Source organism: Aedes albopictus, chromosome 3, assembly GCF_035046485.1.
Source record: "Aedes albopictus strain Foshan chromosome 3, AalbF5, whole genome shotgun sequence".
NCBI classification, from domain to species: domain Eukaryota; kingdom Metazoa; phylum Arthropoda; class Insecta; order Diptera; family Culicidae; genus Aedes; species Aedes albopictus.
The window spans coordinates 402,947,367-402,965,748 of record NC_085138.1 but is presented as its reverse complement, the minus strand read 5'-3'; the positions used below and the strand labels follow the sequence as shown (position 1 = coordinate 402,965,748).

The 18,382-nt window shown below is 39.7% G+C and overlaps 1 long non-coding RNA gene across 1 annotated transcript; it reads left to right on the top strand.

The window, feature by feature from the left end:
* Positions 1-1,806: 1,806 nt before the first annotated feature.
* Positions 1,807-16,158, top strand: LOC134289730 (uncharacterized). Its single transcript, XR_009998644.1, has 4 exons — positions 1,807-2,236; positions 2,302-2,352; positions 2,420-2,866; positions 15,833-16,158. It is a non-coding gene; the product is annotated as an uncharacterized LOC134289730 (long non-coding RNA).
* The last annotated feature ends 2,224 nt before the right edge of the window (positions 16,159-18,382 follow it).

The window sequence follows — 18,382 nt, the reverse complement described above, 5'->3', positions numbered from 1 at the left end:
CCGAATCTCCTCAATCAGTCAGGACTTCCCCAACAATAAACATTTCAGTGATTACGTGTGAAATAGGTGAAATAAATGCTTATTTATTATGACAAACAAGCCTATCGTAAGTGTTTCATTTCCAGATTTTTTTTTGTTTGGGGTTAATTATTCGAGTTGGGTGCATGCTTGCTTACTCATTTATACAAAAATGGGTATGATGAGAAACGCCTTAATCTGAGTAACCTTTACCCAGATTTTGCAGCTAACATCGGTAACCCAGATTTGAGTAAAGGTACCTTTACCCACATTAGAGTAACTGCAGATTTGCTCGATCTGGGTCACTTTGACATCAATCTGGGTAGCTGAGGGTTAGCGTGTAGGGCATCTTCACCGGCGACTTATTTTTTGGTCCAAATAAGGCAATCATGAGACAGATGCGATCAGCTGATTTTTTTTTGTTTACCATGTATTTTTGACACCCGATGATCGGGGTGGCAGTTGAACACAAAGGAATTTGTTAAGCACCAACGACACTTGACGAAACTTTGTTAAGTTGTATTCACACTGTGTTTAAACTTATGGCTGTCATCCCCATCGCGAGAAGTCGTCATGGATTGCCTTATAGGTACAGTAAACGTTCGGTCGGTGCAAACGGTTTAACTGCAATGCTTTTTAATTGCAAGTCCGGTAAGTGCAACAAATTTGCAGTTATCCGTCAAAACGGTGCGCCAAGTTAGCCCAAATGAACAATCGAATGATTTTTTCGTTCATTTGACGTCAATTGATGGGTTGTTGACGGCTATCTGACGTTGCAGTTATCGAATTTTGTTCACTAACTGAAACGTAAACATGTTGCAGTTATCGAACGTCTACTGTATATACCAAATATGGACCGCTCTCAAAGAAATTAATACAGTTCACAGCCACACATCGCATACGTCGGACGCGCTTTTTTGATTCCTCTTTTGCTATCGATCACTGTACGTCGATTGCGATGCGGTAACCGTTAGAGTGCTCGATTTCTCCGTCGATCAGCGATGCAGCCATCTGCGAAAATATGCTGCAGTTTGGGGAGGTAATTTCCATAAGGGACGAGAAATGGAAACATTATTTCCCCGGCATGTCGAACGGCGTTCGTGTGCTGCGAATAAACTTATTCCGAGATATCCCTTCGGTCATCACCATACAAAACGAGAATACTATGGTTGTCAACCCTAATCAGCCGAAATCATCTGGATCGTCGCAGCCCGGTGGGATGTGCTCGGAGCCCCACTCCCCAAACGAAACCGTATCAGCAACATCACCAGCTTTGTCTTCTCCCGACGGTTTGTTCAAGCAAACAGACTTTCCACCGATAACCAATCAGCAGAAAAAATCTTCATCTCGCATACTAAATGCATCATCGGGCGTACCTATTGCTGAAGAAGCAAAACACAATGACGACGACTGGACTGTTGTTGATGACAATGAATCGAGCTCATCGACGAACTACAACGTGGTCACACACAAGCGACGACGGACGAAAAAACAGGAGGCAAGCGAAACCAAGAAAGCATGTAACAACCAGCGTTCCCCAAACACGGGCCATGTAGTTGTGTGCATTATCGACACTTTTTTGAAAGAAAAAGCACAGACAAACAGACGTAACACTTGCGAAATTTCCATCGACCACGCTTTTAACGATCATTTTTAATGATCATAGTTGTGGCTTTCACAACCAGAGGCGCGCGCATCATTTTTCTATGCGTTTGACGTTTCACACTAGCGCCTTCTGTTGACGATATTGCACAACACAGAGCTTCGTGCAACTTTTCCACCAGGTGATGGTACACAGCAAAAAATAATGTAATCTGCCTCGATGTAATGCACTCGATGTATCAGTAAACCGACGTAATCACTTTTTTCAGATACATAATCACATCAATTTTGCACAAAATTACATCCACCTCAGCATTACACAGAAAACCAAAAACGATTCTCCTTTCCGTTGTATCTGTGTAATATTCACATCGAGCAAATGCGAATATTACACAGAAACAGCTGCAACCAACTGGTTGCATTGAAGTTGTGAGAAATTACACAAAAACGATGCTATATCGCATCCCCCTATGATGCGATATTGCATCTAGCAGCACTGACCGATTGTTGTTATCGGCCAGCGCAACAGACAAGCAGCAGCCATTTTTGCTTCTCGCTCGAGTCGATTGTTTTCTCTATAAATTATTCATAATTTCCTTGATTACGCTTGTTTTGGGTAAGTATTTTTCTGATTACAATTAATTTTGCTTATGATACTGATGATTTTTCAATTAAATACAGCTTTTCCGGGACACCGACCACCAAAAACAGAAGGGCAGCTCTCGTCAATCGGTAAGTTTTTTTTTTGCGGTTTTCTTTGGTGAAAATTTATGTAATAAAGGATGCTTTTATATTGCAGAAATCTTGGAAGAACTTGACTTCCACGAGCTGGAGCAGCTGGACGAGGGTGGGAAAAATCTTTGCATCGCGGTTGGAGTTGGAGCGGAGCGCTTGGCAGACAGTATGCCATGGAAGCAGCAAAGCAAGCTGCTGGAAGCAGTTGCTTGGTAGCTGATGGAAGGACCAGGTCAATTGGATGCAATGCGACCGAATCCCAACGTCCAAGCTGGAAGCTGGAGCTATGTTCTGACGTGTGGACAAGAAGTTTGTTTAAAGCCGATGGACCACGGAGCCTGGCGCGAAGCCTATCGATCGGATGCTTCAGGAGAGTAGAACACAACGATGGCTCTTGTACAAGCGGCCGTGGACGCCGGCACCGGGGGTTTAAAATATGAACAGGATCCCGTCAGAGTCTGAGGAGGTTCCTGACATTATTAAATTGCTCTTGTGAATCAGCGATAAGCAGGTAATTATCCCCAGGGTACATAAAATCGTATCGAAATTCGATTCAAGCCCCTACACGGAGAAAAAATGTTTGTAATTACAAGCAGGATTTAGTTTGTTTTAGCCGGAATTCAAGGTAGATTATGGCACAACCAATGTTTTAGTTGCTTTCAACAACCAACGCCGGTTGAAACTAACTAACATAGTTTGTTGTTGTGTTTCTGAGCTTGCGGGTAAAAGGAACAAAACATTGGTTGAAATAACAAACGTGATGGTTGTTTCGTATGACAGCTTCAGAAACAACTACCGCGATCAGTTGTTTCAAACCAAAAATATGCGTTTGAATATACCGGACTCAAGTTTGTTCTGAACCAACGTGTCGTTTGAATTAACTAATGAATTAGTTGTTTTTTAATTGTTTGTTGCTCTTGTTTTTCTTTTTCTCTTGTTTTCAATAAAATAATTTGTTATAAAGCATGTAACTTTATTTCGCTTCTAACAACATTCACATTCGCTGAAAAATAGTAATTTTATTCATGTTTAGTCCTTCTCAGCGATTCAGCATTTCCTCATCACGAAGTATCACGACAAGTATCTTAGCAAAACTCCACCGTTAAGCACAATTCGTTTCTTGCTCCGATTCAATTTCACGTCAGTTTATTCCAAAAAATGATACAATGCACTATTCATCGTGAATTCCTTGGTGAATTCACTCTGCGTTAACACAAGAATACGGCGGTCAAGTTCCGTATGAAACATGGCAGGGAAGCCCACGATTTCAAACGTGCCTAAAAATGTTATGAATTTATACTTCACACTATGAATGTTGAAATCAGGTTGAAATATAGAAGCTTACCTGAGATTCTGAAGTAAGTTCGAAGTTCAACAAAAAATAAATAAACGCAACGAACCGCAATTCTTTACACTCAGTTCCTGCTGCGATCCACGAGGCGTTTCAATTATCTTCTGTAAAATGGTCGTACGAACCGGGTACTCCTGATCAAAATCAAACAAACTAATAATCTGGTTTGTTATGAACTGGAATTCCAGTTGAATTTTCCCTAACTAACATGTTGGTTTGATTGTACATGGACAGTTTGTTGAAACAAATCAAAGTTTCGGTTTGTTTTTCTCGAATTACAAACGTAATTGACAACCCAAACATTAGTAAAAACAAACCATGGATTTTGTTGTAAATTACAAACATTTTAGTTCGTTTTTACTGGACCGTATGTCACTTACCAATATTAGAAACAACAAATAAACGAGGTTATTTCAACTGCCAATTTTAGTTTGAAAACAACAAATGTTGAATTTGAAATAACAAATCCATCAGTTTAAAAATCAACAAACTAGTTTGTTATTTCAAACCAACTTGATTTTTCTCCGTGTAGTGTTGTGCAGGGTGTCTCCCACCCGGAAATTTGATTTCACCTGGAGAAATGCCGGAATCCTAAGGGAATTCCAGCACTCACTAATCGGTAATATTTTGGCTATTAGGAATGTTATTCTAAAATAATTTGGAATTATGAATTGCTTGGAGGTGGAGGCCCATATACCCACAGCTGTAAAGGCGTGGGTGTCCAGCATGACCATGCTGGGGTGACGGGTTCGATTCCCGGTCGGTCCAGGAACTTTTCGTAAAGGAAATTTCCTTGACTTTCCTGGGAATAGCTTCGTGCCTGCCACACGATATACACATGCCATATAGTCATTGGCAGAGGAAGCTTTCAGATAATAACTGTGAAAGTGCTCTTAGAACACTACTGAGAACCAGGCTTTGTCCCAGTGGGGATGTTGTGCCAAGAAGAAGAGGAATAATTACTTGGTAGTTTTATGTGCATATCCTAGAGTTATTAGTAATTTGAGTAATGATTTTCTGTGATTATTTTGGTAATGAGATGACAAGTATTTTGGCAGTTTTGTTTTCTTATCGCTATGACAGGTATTCCCGGTAATTGGATTTTCAGATTTTTGACTTCCTGAAGGGCTTTTTGAAGGCATTGCAGAAGAAACCGAAGAGAGAAATTTTGAAAGCAGAATTTCAACGGAATTTTTAAGGAAGTTTATGAAATAGCTAAAAATCCCCGGTAAACAATGAGAATTTAAGCTCTAGAAATGAGATTTTGCGCGATTGCAATTCTACAGTTCATTTAGAAATTTTAACGGAATTCTTAGTAAAACTCGGAATGTTTTCTTTTCTGTCTAATCTCTTTGGGTATTTTTTACCCAATATTAGGAAACAAAATTTAAGAAAGTTTACCGTCAAATGAATGACTTTTTTTGTATTTCCTTGGTGGGTATTTTGTTACTTCCTTTCAAAACATATTTATATTCAAGTCAATTGAAGCGAATTAAAATAAACTATAGTTACCATCTTGAATTTTGAAACGATGTTGAAGTTTTTGCTTATTTGGTGTTGTATTAGAAAAATGATCTAATCGTTAAAATGTCTTTTCGTGTTAACAATATAAGGATGAGTCAAAAGTTTTTAAAAGCTCATAATCGCATAAGAGTCAAAAGTAGGCATTGGAGAAAATGGTGCCCAAAGATTCAACTTTTAATAATATGAAAATGAACCTAAATTTTAAAAATTTCTCATAAATTCGTAATCAATCGTTTCCCGGATAAAAACTAACCATAGGGTGTATGGTGAAAACCATTCCTGCACCATACAGTGTACCAGCTACAATAAAGTGTATTGTAATGAAATGGTTCGCTATACTATACATTTACATTGGATTTTTATGTAACAATATATTATACTGTTTTTCTTACGTTTGATCCATTCACTTTTCCGAAACATTATTTTTCCGTGAATTTTTTTATTATTTCTGGTGTTCGATTTGAATAGATCGTATGTTTGCTGTGATTCCTATGCAGATTCGACCTATTCAAATCGAACACCAGATTTATTCAGTTTAAGATTTTTTCCGTGCTTTGTTTTGTTGATGTTTGTGACTTTTTTGATGCAAAAGAAAGGAAAGAAAAAAAAGTGAATAAGTTGAAACATCAATTTAACCTTTTGGAATCGATTTTTTTCGCCGCTGTTGACGCAACCTCGCTGGTGTCGAACACGTTTGTTATGCTCGGTTTCATCGCCGGGGTCATATATGACCCCTCCGGCTCCAAAGGGTTAATGCCAATAACATGTTTAAATCAGTGGTAAACCAGATGTCCTAAGAACTGCAGGTCCAAGCAGGGGCCAAGAGATATGGCGGGCTCGAGGGCGGGCTAGGTGTGTAGAGTGCGATGAGAGAAATACTAATGCAATGTAGGCCAACCCGGAAAGATGCAGGTCAGATTACCGTAAATCAGTAGATGAGTTCAACACTTCAACACTATTCTTTCTGTATTTGCATTTAGGGGAGTTTTCTCCTCTTCTCTCATGTGAACTTGCCTTCGACCACAATCAAATCAAATGCGGTTGACAAACTTTATCTTTGACGTAGAGCCATCTTTAACATATGGACTGGACTGAACACTGAAATGACTTTTAATATAGGTTCATCTGCGGGTTCGCTTTTTAACCTAACTTATATTTGAATCGAACTTGAAAGTTATCTCATGAGTTGTTATGTATTTCAAACTTTAATCAAACTGGTGCCTCAATATTGCAATAACGGTTAAGCACGCTGTAATGATACTTATGTACCTCGTCACCCACTTCATGCAACTACATTAGTGGTCTAATAATGCTTAGCGCGCTCGGCATAGTTCCATCATGCCGCTCAAAGTGTTGCCACAAATAATGCTTAGTTTGCGAAACCCGGTTATCTGGCTGGTGGGGAATGGGAGCCTAAGCTTCAACTGTTAATGCAATCAGAGACTACTCAGACTTAGACGTGGGCGATCCTATATATGAAGGGTTTGTTGAAACTGCAACTACCAGCAGAGCCACACTACTATCCCTCCAACAGGGTTATCCAAAACACTCTAGGAATTCCCAAAGCGCATTCTAATAAATCTAATAAGCCTAAGATGCCATAGTGGTTTCGCAGCGCGGTGTCACGAACACTAATGCAAATCTACTGGTTGAAAATATGCCCATTTGATTTTGCTGGGAACAGCTGATCTTTGTTTACTATTTTCAACCAGTAACTCAAGTGGTGTTCGTGTAATGCAGCGTGTATGTACACGCAACACTACTAAATGCAGAAACCACTATTAACAGGAGGAAAATGGCAAGATAATATAACAATATATGGTTTATGTAATGTAAAACAATTCAACATAACAAAAGAGAACCATTCCAAAACCATTTGATTAAATGTATAACCAGTAGTGAAATTACAATTAAAAACAATTTATTTACGGTACATTTTATTGTTTGAAACCATTCATGTACCATACAATGTACGGTATATTTAAACCCACGTATCAGTATTTTGAACAATTCATTAACAATAAAATGTATGGATTTGCAAAAAAATATATATGGAGAAAAATATTTTTTTATATTGTTACGATACTTAACAACCTGTATAATATATTGTAAAAATCTTATTTACAATTCACGGTATGGTATCCAACATTACATCTTATTGTTTTTGTATTTTTATTTTTACAGTGGTGTCTATTGTAAAAATATGGTTCTAAATAGTACTGTTACAATATAACGTTCGGTTTTTCTACTGTATTTTTTATTCGGGTTGGTAATAAATTTTTCTACAGCACATCTTATATGCTAGACGAATTGATAGAAAAAAAATTGGACCTGATTATGATTGATAACACGCTTCAAAGCCAGTCTATTTCTTCAGTGTGACTGTTATGCGGTTACATTGGTCAATGAGACAAAATGACTTGATATTTTTTTCAAAAATCCTAGAACAAACTTGAAATTTTTATTAAGGTAATCGAAAGTACTTGTGATTTGATGATGATCGCCGATATTAACTCAAAACCAGCAAAAAATGCGAATGTTACAATTATGCAGTTATGGGCAGTATATCAGTCGTAGATGCTCATAGTTTTATTGCACTTGGTTTATTGAATCCGGGGATATAACAGTAACTGTTAAAAGTTAGGTTTCGGATAATTATGCCTTTTTTACTACAATCTTTTTGACGTCAAGTGAAATAACCCAATTTTTCCTAAATTTGGACCATAGATAGACAACTAGTTAACAAAATTACAGTGAAAATTTGAGATTTTTTGATACCCCTTTCGAAAAGTTAACACTACAGTTAACTGTAGTTGATCATTTTTTGAAAGGTGAAAATTTTGCCTGCCCCGATCATTTTGTCTTACCCCTTTCATTCTGTTTGTCTCTCTAAGATTTCGTCAGGGATTCCTCCAGAAATTTCTTTAATCGGTCTTTCAGAAATTCGATGAAGAATACGATGTTGTTTCGAGGATTCTACCAGAAATTTCTCAATGAATTCCACCAGAAATGACTTGCTATCTGGCAGATAGTACCTGCAGATATCACTTGACATGATTCTCCCGGAAATTTATCCTCAAATTTTTATAAAAATATCAGATTTCTCTTAAGATGTCATCGAATATACCACCAGGAATTTGTCCGAATAGGTGACAGACGAAGGAAGATGGTATATTTATAGCCGCACTCAAAATTAGGGCTGGGACGATATCGATAAATCCGATAATATCGATAATTATCGGCATGAAATTATCGATACGATATCCGATATTCGAAAACCCGATATATCGGCTTATTTAGATTTATAGTTGAAAAGTTTCGAGTTTCACCTAAAAATAATATAGTGAGTGGATTGTTTTTCTTGTTTCGAAAAATTTGAACCTGTTGACAATATAATAGTAGATATTAATTTTTTTTGGAAAGCTGTTTGGAGTAAACCCAGACAATGTTTTGAAGTATGGCTGAATCTACTCTCATGCGTCCATCCAGTCATAAAAAATTGACTCATGGAGGTTTAGCAACAAACTTTTCTAGATTTCTCTGGAGTTACTCTGCCAAACGCATTGTCTTGTTCCTAGGAGTTTCAGACTTTTTCACAAATTTTAAACTGAATTTTCAAAATGTTTCTCCCTAAAACTTCTGCTGTACATTACCCCTTCCTTCCACTCCTCCGCTTCCACTCATCCGCTGTTGGCAAGTTGTTCGGTCCCCCATATCCTGACTATTAACCGGTGCAAACTGGTGGACTACATTTCTTGGTCCATCTTGATGGGTTCAGCTGCGATACCATCATTACCATCAGTTTTGTTGGGTTTGAGCTGGTGAATGGCATCCTTAGCTCCCTCAGCGTGGGAGTTGGATCATTTCCGTCATTTGCTGCACTGGCGTAGTCGTTTCCTCCGTTGCCGTGGTCTCCCGTGCCTACGTTCTCCAAGCCATTCAGGTTATTTTTTATTTTTTATTTAGTTTATTATCGTCAATTCAGTTAATTACATTTTAAAAGTCTATTTCTATGTGAAATTTTAAAGCTTCAACATCAATCCTATCGTAACATGAATTAACAAAGTAGGTGTAATTTATAAGCAGTTTCAAAATTTTCACTTTTGTTGTTCGCCATATTCCTGGCAGGGTAGGTCTCACCAGGTCTTCGAACGAAAGCCGTCTCCATCCATTCATCATACTTGTGAGCTTCTGCTGTAGGACCTCATTGAAGTGCTGCTTCCTCCTATCGATCACCTCATGTCCGTCCGTGAAGAGGCTTCGGCCTTATACCTTATCTTGAGCAAAAATATATAGGAGGAACTTATAATGAACACTGAGAGCAATTTCTGAAGTAAAGCTTGTGGAGGAACTTTTGGATGAAAATCCCCGGAACTAGTGGAGAAACCCTAAGGACCGGATTTTACCGGAATTCTATCTAGAAGAAAAATTAGATGCACCATGCCTAAAAGAAACTTAGGGAGAGAGCTTCCTGCAGAAAAACCATTAGAATTCTCTTCCATCTGAAAATAATAGAAGGGTCCTCGGAAGGAACTGCTGGAAATAAATATCCAGACAGAAATGTTAATCTGGAGAAATATTAGGGACTCCTGCAAAATAATCTCCAAAAGAAGTCTTACAACAATAAAATAAAATGCTATGGTAAACGCCCAGGGTATCTCCGAAAAACATCTCTTGGAAGAACCCCCACGAGGCCTTGAAAGGAATGCTAAAACTTAAGGAGCATTAGAAAAAAAAATCTGGAGAAAAATTCCCTGACAGAACTTTAAAAGAAAATATACCTGCGAGAATCTGAGCGAAAAATCACTAGGAGGAACTTCCAGCGAAAATAACCAGGAGGAACTTCTGGAGAGTAATTCCTTATGAAAAGCTTCTGTAAATATAAAATATTAGAGGAAAATATTGCAAATCATTCGGAAGAACTGCTGCTGAAAAACATTTAGAAGAAACACCAGAAAATCGCCAGAAGGATATTCTGGGGAAGAATATCCAAAAGGAACAGCTGAAACTGCTACTCAGAAGTAATTCCTGGAGGAAAATTCATATGAAAAGCTCCTGAAGGAAAACTCTTAGAACGAGCTTTTTTTTAGGTGGAACTTCAAAACAAACATTTTCCAGGAGTATTTTCAGAACAAAAAAACCGATTTAATCCACCTATGGTGAACAGAACCCTTCTTACACTTATTAAAAATATTGTTGTATTTATTCGTATTTAACAAATTGATTTTGTGTGATTGATCAAAAGTTCTAGAAAATATTGTGGATTTGGCATCTAGTGGATTGGTTTCCAAAATAGCATCAGACCATGGACTAAACTACCAGAAATGCCAGACACCTTCTAGAAACTTGTATCGGAATGTTAAAAAAAAATAGCTTACATATTCTGAAATATTGTATCTTTTGTTAACTGCCAAAAGATCTTGAATCGATTAACAAATGGATAAGAAAATCAGCGGGATATACTTTGTCTAATATCTATTAATCAGTCGAATAAAATAGCTCCGAAGTACTTGGTAGTCATGGTTATGGTGTAAAAATGATACATCTACTATGTAAACCAGTTTTGGCATTTACTAGTTATTTTGGCTGTCCAGTTCTTGCATTTTTCCCACAATATATAAATTCAAAGCTTTCATTTAACATATTGTTAGTTTTCATAGAATTCCTGTTTATTTGTAATTTGTTATTTATAATTTTATTGAAAATAATGACCTGCTAGTATACACTTTATATGAGGTCAGCATTATTAATAGAAAAATAATTTTCCTTAGACTGGTAAAAAAAGGAATTTATTGAAATACTCTTCGTAAGATATCTCAGTAACCAAATGTCCAATCGAAATAAAATTTCAGGGCCTTTTACAAGGATATTGTAGCTTTCATTTGATCCGGAGATATAACAGCTCAAAGTTGGCTATCGGAAAATTTTTCCTTTTTCAAAAATCTTTATAACTTCGTGAAGAATTGTCCGATCTTTTCCTAATTTTGTCCACTGATACACAACTAGTTGAGGAACTTACAGTAAACATTTGAAAATATTTGATGCACTTTTCGAAAAGTTACAGCTAATTGAATATTTTTTGAAAAGTGAAAATTTTGCCTGTTCCGATCATTTTGTCTATCCCCTGTATCTCTGTAACCAAATGTCCAATCCTAAGAAAATTTCTGAGCAATCTACTAGGATGTTGTAGCTTTCATTTGGTGCCAAGAGAACCCAAATCGATTGACACACGGCTGAGATATTCATCAATATGCTAAATGTCAAAAATCTCTCAAAAAGCTAACCTATATGACTTCAAAGTACTCATCGAAAGATATCTCGGTAACCAAATGTCCGATCGTAATAAAATTCAATAGGGTTCTACTAGGATGTAATAGCTTTCATTTGCAACTAAGAGAATTCAAATCGGATATCAGACGGCTGAGAAACGCGCGTGACTTTTTTTTGTAACATACGCACACACACACATACACACACACACACACACATACACACACACACACACACACACACACACACACACATACATACACACACACACAGACATTTGCTCAGTTGGTCGAGCTGAGTTGATTGGTATATAAGACTCGGCCCTGCGGGCCTCGGATCGAAAGTCGGTTTTTCGAGCGGTATTTATACCCTTCTTATGGGTGTAAGAAGGGTGAAAAAAACCTGAAAGAATCCCGAGTAATTCCCGAATATATTTATTAAATAATTGGGTGAACTCCTGGATGTATTTCCGAAAAATCCTCTGAAGAAATTTTTAAGAGCTACTGAAAGAACTTCTAAAGAACTTCTGAAGGTATTTCCAGCGGATCTCCTGAAGGAATGCCCAAAGGAACTCCCCCTCTGGAGAAATTTTAGATAAAATTTCCGTAGAATTTCTAAAGGAATTCTCGAAGAGCTATTGGAGGAGTTCTCGGCAGAACTTCTGGAGGAATTTTCTTCAGCTACAGGAGAAAATTTGTGGAGCAATACCGGATGGAATTCCGGGAGCAATCCCAGAAGGCATGCCCGAAGCAATTCCGAAGGGAATTCCTGGAAAAATCCCGGAATATGGAATTTCTAAAATCCGGAATCTGGATCTGGGAATCCAGATGATTCTCACAATCAACTAATATGGCAGAATCATCTGAAAGCAACTCAGAAAACCTTCTGAAAGGATCCTGGGGAAAACCCAAAAGAAACTACTAGAGGAAAAAACAAAGATCCTGGGGGAATATCTAAACTGGGAATTCCGGAGCAATCCCAGAGGGAATGCCTGGAGCAATTTCAAAGGGAATGTCTGGAGGAATTCCGAAATTCTCGATAGAACTCCTGGAGGAATTTCCAAAAGAACTCCTACAAGAATTTGCCGAAGAAACTCCTGGAAGAATTTATGAAAAGACTCCGGAAGGTGTGTCCGAAAATACTCCCCAATGATTTTCCTTTAACTCCTCGGGGAGCTCCTGTAAAACTATTTAAAAATTTCCGGGAGATTTCCCGAAGGGAGTTCCTGGAGGGGGATTGCTCCAGGCATTCCTGGAGGAATCCTGGAGAGATCTCCTGAAGCAATCCCGGAAGAAATTCCTGGAGCAATCCCGGAGGCAATTCCTTGAGCAATCCCGGAGGGAATTCCTGGAGCAATCCCGGAGGGAATCGCTGGAACAATCCCGGAGGAAATTCCAGGAGCAATTTCGGAGGAAATTCCTGAAGCAATTCCGGAAGGAATTCTTGGAGCATTCCCGGAGGGAATTCCTGGAGCAACCCCGGAAAGAATGCCTGGAACAATCCCGAAGGAAATTCTTGGAGCATTCCCGGAGGGAATTCATGGAGCAATCACATAATGAATTCCTGGAGCAGTTCCGGAGGAAATTCCTGGAACAATTCCGGAAGAAATTCATGAAGCATTCCCGGAGAGAGTTCCTGGAGCAATCCCGGATAGAATTCTTGCAGCAATCCCGAAGGGAATTCCTGGAGCAATCCCGAAGGAAATTCCTGGAGCAATTCCGAAAGGAATTTCTGGAGCAATCCCGGAGGGAGTTCCTGGAGCAATCCCGGAGGGCATTCCTGGAGCTATCCCGGCGGACATTCCTGGAGCAATCCCGAAGGGAATTCCTGGAGCAATCCCGGAGGGAATCGCTAGTACAATCCCGAAGGAAATTCCAGGAGCAATTCCGGAGGAAATTCCTGAAGCAATTCCGGAACGAATTCCTGGAGCATTCCCGGAGGGAATTTCTGGAGCAACCCAGGAAAGAATTACTGGAACAATCCCGAAGGAAATTCTTGGAGCAATCCCGGAGGGAATTCATGGAGCAACCCCGTAGTGAATTCCTGGAGCAATTCCGGAAGGAATTCTTGGAGCATTCCCGGAGGGAATTCCTGGAGCAACCCCGGAAAGAATTCCTGGAAGAATCCCGAAGGATGTTCCTGGAGCAATCCCGGAGGGAATTCATGGAGCAATTCCGTAGTGAATTCCTGGAGCAATTCCGGAGGAAATTCCTGGAGCAATTCCGGAAGAAATTCGTGGAGCGTTCCCGGAGGGAGTTCCTGGAGCAACTCCGGAGAGAATTCTTGGAGCAATCCCGAAGGAAATTCCTGGAGTAATCTCGGAGGGAATTGCTGGAACAATCCTGGAGGAAATTCCAGGAGCAATTCCGGAGGAAATTCCTGGAGCAATTCCGGAAGGAATTCTTGGAGCATTCCCGGAGGGAATTCCTGGAGCAACCCCGGAAAGAATGCCTGGAACAATCCCGAAGGAAATTCCTGGAGCAATCCCGGAGGGAATTCATGGAACAATCCCGTAGTGAATTCCTGGAGCAATTCCGAAGCAAATTCCTGGAGCAATTCCGGAAGAAATTCATGAAGCATTCCCGGAGAGAGTTCCTGGAGCAATCCCGGAAAGAATTCTTGCAGCAATCCCGAAGGAAATTTCTGGAGCAATCCCGAAGGGAATTCCTGGAGTAATCCCGAAGGAAATTCCTGGAGCAATTCCGAAAGGAATTTCTGGAGCAATCCCGGAGGGAGTTCCTGGAGCAATCCCGGAGGGCATTCCTGGAGCTATCCCGGCGGACATTCCTGGAGCAATCCCGAAGGAAATTCCTGGAGCAATCCCGGAGGGAATCGCTAGTACAATCCCGAAGGAAATTCCAGGAGCAATTCCGGAGGAAATTTCTGAAGCAATTCCGGAACGAATTCTTGGAGCATTCCCGGAGGGAATTTCTGGAGCAACCCAGGTTAGAGTTACTGGAACAATCCCGAAGGAAATTCTTGGAGCAATCCTGGAGGGAATTCATGGAGCAATCCCGTAGTGAATTCCTGGAGCAATTCCGGAGGAAATTCCTGGAGCAATTCCGGAAGAAATTCGTGGAGCATTCCCGGAGGGAGTTCCTGGAGCAACTCCGGAAAGAATTCTTGGAGCAATCCCGAAGGAAATTCCTGGAGTAATCTCGAAGGGAATTGCTGGAACAATCCTGGAGGAAATTCCAGGAGCAATTCCGGAGGAAATTCCTGGAGCAATTCCGGAAGGAATTTTTGGAGCATTCCCGGAGGGTATTCATGGAGCAATCCCGTAGTGAATTCCTGGAGCAATTCCGGAAGAAATTCATGGAGCAATTCCGGAAGAAATTCTTGGAGCAATCCCGGAGGGAATTCCTGGGGCAATCCCAGAAAGAATTACTGGAGCAATCCTGAAGAAATTCCTGGAGCAATCCCGGGGGGTTTTCCTGGAGCAATCCCGGAGGGTATTCCTGGAGCAATCCCGAAGAGAATTCCTGGTGCAATCCCGGAGGGAATGTCTGGAGGAATTCCGAAATTCTCGATTGAACTCCTGGAGGAATTTCCAAAAGAACTCCTGCAAAAATTGCCGAATGAACTCCTGAAAGAATTTATGATAAGACTCCGGAAGGAGTTTTCGAACATACTCCCCAATGAATTTTCCTCCTGGAGGAGTTCCTGTAGAACTTATGAAAAAATTCTCGGGAGGATTCCGGAAGGAAGTTTCTGGAGGGGGATTGCTCCAGGCATTCCTAGAGGAATCCCGAAGGGAATTCCTTGAGCAATCCCGAAGGAAATTCCTGGAGCAATTCCGAAGATAATTCATTAAGCAATCCCGGAGGGAATTCCTGGAGCAATCCCAGACGGCATTCCTGGAACAATCCCCTGGGAATTCCTGAAGCAATCCCGAAGGAAATTCCTGGAGCAATTCCGAAGGGAATTTATTAAGCAATCCCGGAAGGAATTCCTGGAGAAATTCCGGAGTGAATTCCTGGAGCAATATCTTTGTAAATTCCTGGAGCAATCCCGGAGGGGATTCCTTGAGCAATTCCGATGGAAATTCCTGGAGCAATCCGGAAGGGAATTCCTAGAGGAATCCCGAAGGGAATTCTTGGAGCAAGCCCTTGAAAAATATTTTGGTACCACTCCTGCAGCCGGAATTTCTAGAGAAAATGGATGTTCTAGAAAAATTGAATAAGCTGCGGAATATTCCTTTCGTTCCTAGGAGGAATTCCTCGAAAATTTCTGATATTATTTTGCCAAGAAGTCTTCCCTGAAAGAATAATTTTCGTATCAATAATGATAATTTTCTATTATTAGTTACTAATACGTTTTTATATGTTTCAGGATGATAATGCATACGTCTTCGAGTCAATGTTGCATTCGCTCTGCCGCCGTCGGAAAACCGGAAAACCCGCTTTTAGCTAATTAGCTCGACGATCCGTATCCGCATTCAGCACGGGCGCCTCCCGGTCGGTTCAAGATCCTCCTTGGGCATACAGTATTTCCGTGCCAGTGCCTGCCATAAATTTAAAAATAGTTTAAAAATAAAGCTTAGCTAATTTTGAAATGCCTATAGACCGCCAGATAATGTGCAGGCTATGTCCCAGTTGGGACGTAACGTCAGAAGGCAGAAGAAAATAATTGAATAAACAACTTCTGGTACAAACTTAGTTCATTCATTCATTCTCGTTTTCTCTTCTATGGCTGGTTTAATTATGTTTTTATTCTTTTTCGTTTTGAATTTAGTGTATTTCTTGTATTTTCTTCAACTATTTAAAACTGAGCGAAAAAGGATGAAAATATAATTTAATCTGCCATTGAAGAGCATTTCAAATCGATACCATTTTACATCTCTTTAATTACATCATATGCGTGTACATCGAATTTATTACATCGCGCAAATTACATCGGATCTGTTTATTACATAGAAAGCCGTCGAGTACATCGGGCTGTGTAATATTAATCAATCGATGTAACGACCTGGTTGCAGCGGTTTCGATGTAATATTCAACAACTTTTTTTGCTGTGTAGTGTGAACTGGGCGATGGATTTCCATGAAAATCGTTCAAGGTGTTACGTCTGTTTGTCTGTGGAAAAAGTTTCAACGATGAAAAACAAGAAAGGATAAGTTTTTTAATTATATTTTGTATAATTAGTCACGAGTTTCGGCTCTGTAAAGCTGTTCACGGCGATTGAGCCTTTAGACTGGTTAAAAAAAATAAAAAAAAGAAATGAATAGACCAAGGGTTCATTCAAATATTATGCAGCGCAAAATTAGACACCCTCCCTCCCCCACGTAACAACTTTTGTATGGGAAATTTTGGAATTTGTATGAAGCGTAACACAGCGCTAGACCCCCTACCTCCCCCTTGAGCGTTCCGTAATATCTGAACTTACTCAAGACCAAACTGCGAGCAAATACACCGCTTGTTTTAAATTTGTTTGACCAGCTTTAACCTATTTCAGATGTAAACATTAACAAATTGCAACAGTCGGAATCATCTGAGATATACACTAGCCTGGTACACGGTTTTTATGGAAAAATACAAAAAATGGAAAAACTCAAGTTCCTGTATACTTTTTGAGTTCCACTTTGGTCCCATATCAACTGTGCAAAATTTCAGATCGATCGGAAAAAACTATATTTTAGCGCCCGCCATTCTTAGTTTTTCATACGATTTACTATGGTGAAACTTTACTCCTGCAAAGAAAAATCGCTAGGAGTCACCCCTAGATCCCTAAAAATAAGTCGACAAATGATTTCTGTAGGAAACTTCACTAGGAATCAGAACTCTGAAGACATAAAATCGATGCGACGTTCCTGGAAAAAGTTATTAGGCCTCACCCGATCGATAAAATAACGAGATTTTATTAATTAAACTAATTAATTGGGTTCTTTAAGGGTATCCGGATTATTTTACAATCGGATTCTCCACCCAAAAATTAGTCGAAATCCAAAATTTCATAATTTTTGGAGTGCGGGAACTATTTTTAAAATGCCTTTAAAGTTTGTATGGGAAAATTTTTGTGTTCGGGTCGAACTGTCATTTTATCGATTGAACTGTCATTCTATCCACGAAAATTGAAACTATTTTGTTGTTTCAACCATCAAAATAAAGCTATTGGAATCTAATAAAATCGCGTTATACTCAGAAAAATGAGCTCTATCGATTAGGCTATAGAAAATAGCAATATTTTATTCACTAAACAACCCAATTATCGATTTTTGCGGCTTAACCAGCCGAATGGAAGTTTTACTTTATTCCAAAAGCTAGACTTTACATATACTGGCGTGAGTGAGAAATGGACAAATTGAGGTGAAATTTGCGAAAAAGTTACTCGTCCTCTCGGTGAGACTCGAACTCACGACTCCTACTCACTAGACAGGCGCGTTGCCGCTACGCCACGAGAAGACTCGAAGACGTAGCTGCTAACCTGAATTCAAGTTCAACACAAAATTCCGAGGTTATCTTTTTCACAGATTGCACCCCTTTCGGATGGAATGAGATGTACATCCACACTACGCATATATTGTATATGTAAAGCCTAGGCGAGAGCGCATTGTTTTTTTTTGTGTGTTGGAGGTCCACACACCTCTCATCGACGACTGTGTCGAAGAGATCGCGTGGTGAGCGGAAAGCTTCCAACGGGTCGCGACGTTCTCAAACGACCGGTTACGGAAAATGAGTCCGTTGCTCGATGACATAATTAAATTAATTAATTATCGATTTTTGCGGCTTAACCAGCCGAATGGAAGTTTTACTTTATTCCAAAAGCTAGACTTTACATATACTGGCGTGAGTGAGAAATGGACAAATTGAGGTGAAATTTGCGAAAAAGTTACTCGTCGAGTCTTCTCGTGGCGTAGCGGCAACGCGCCTGTCTAGTGAGTAG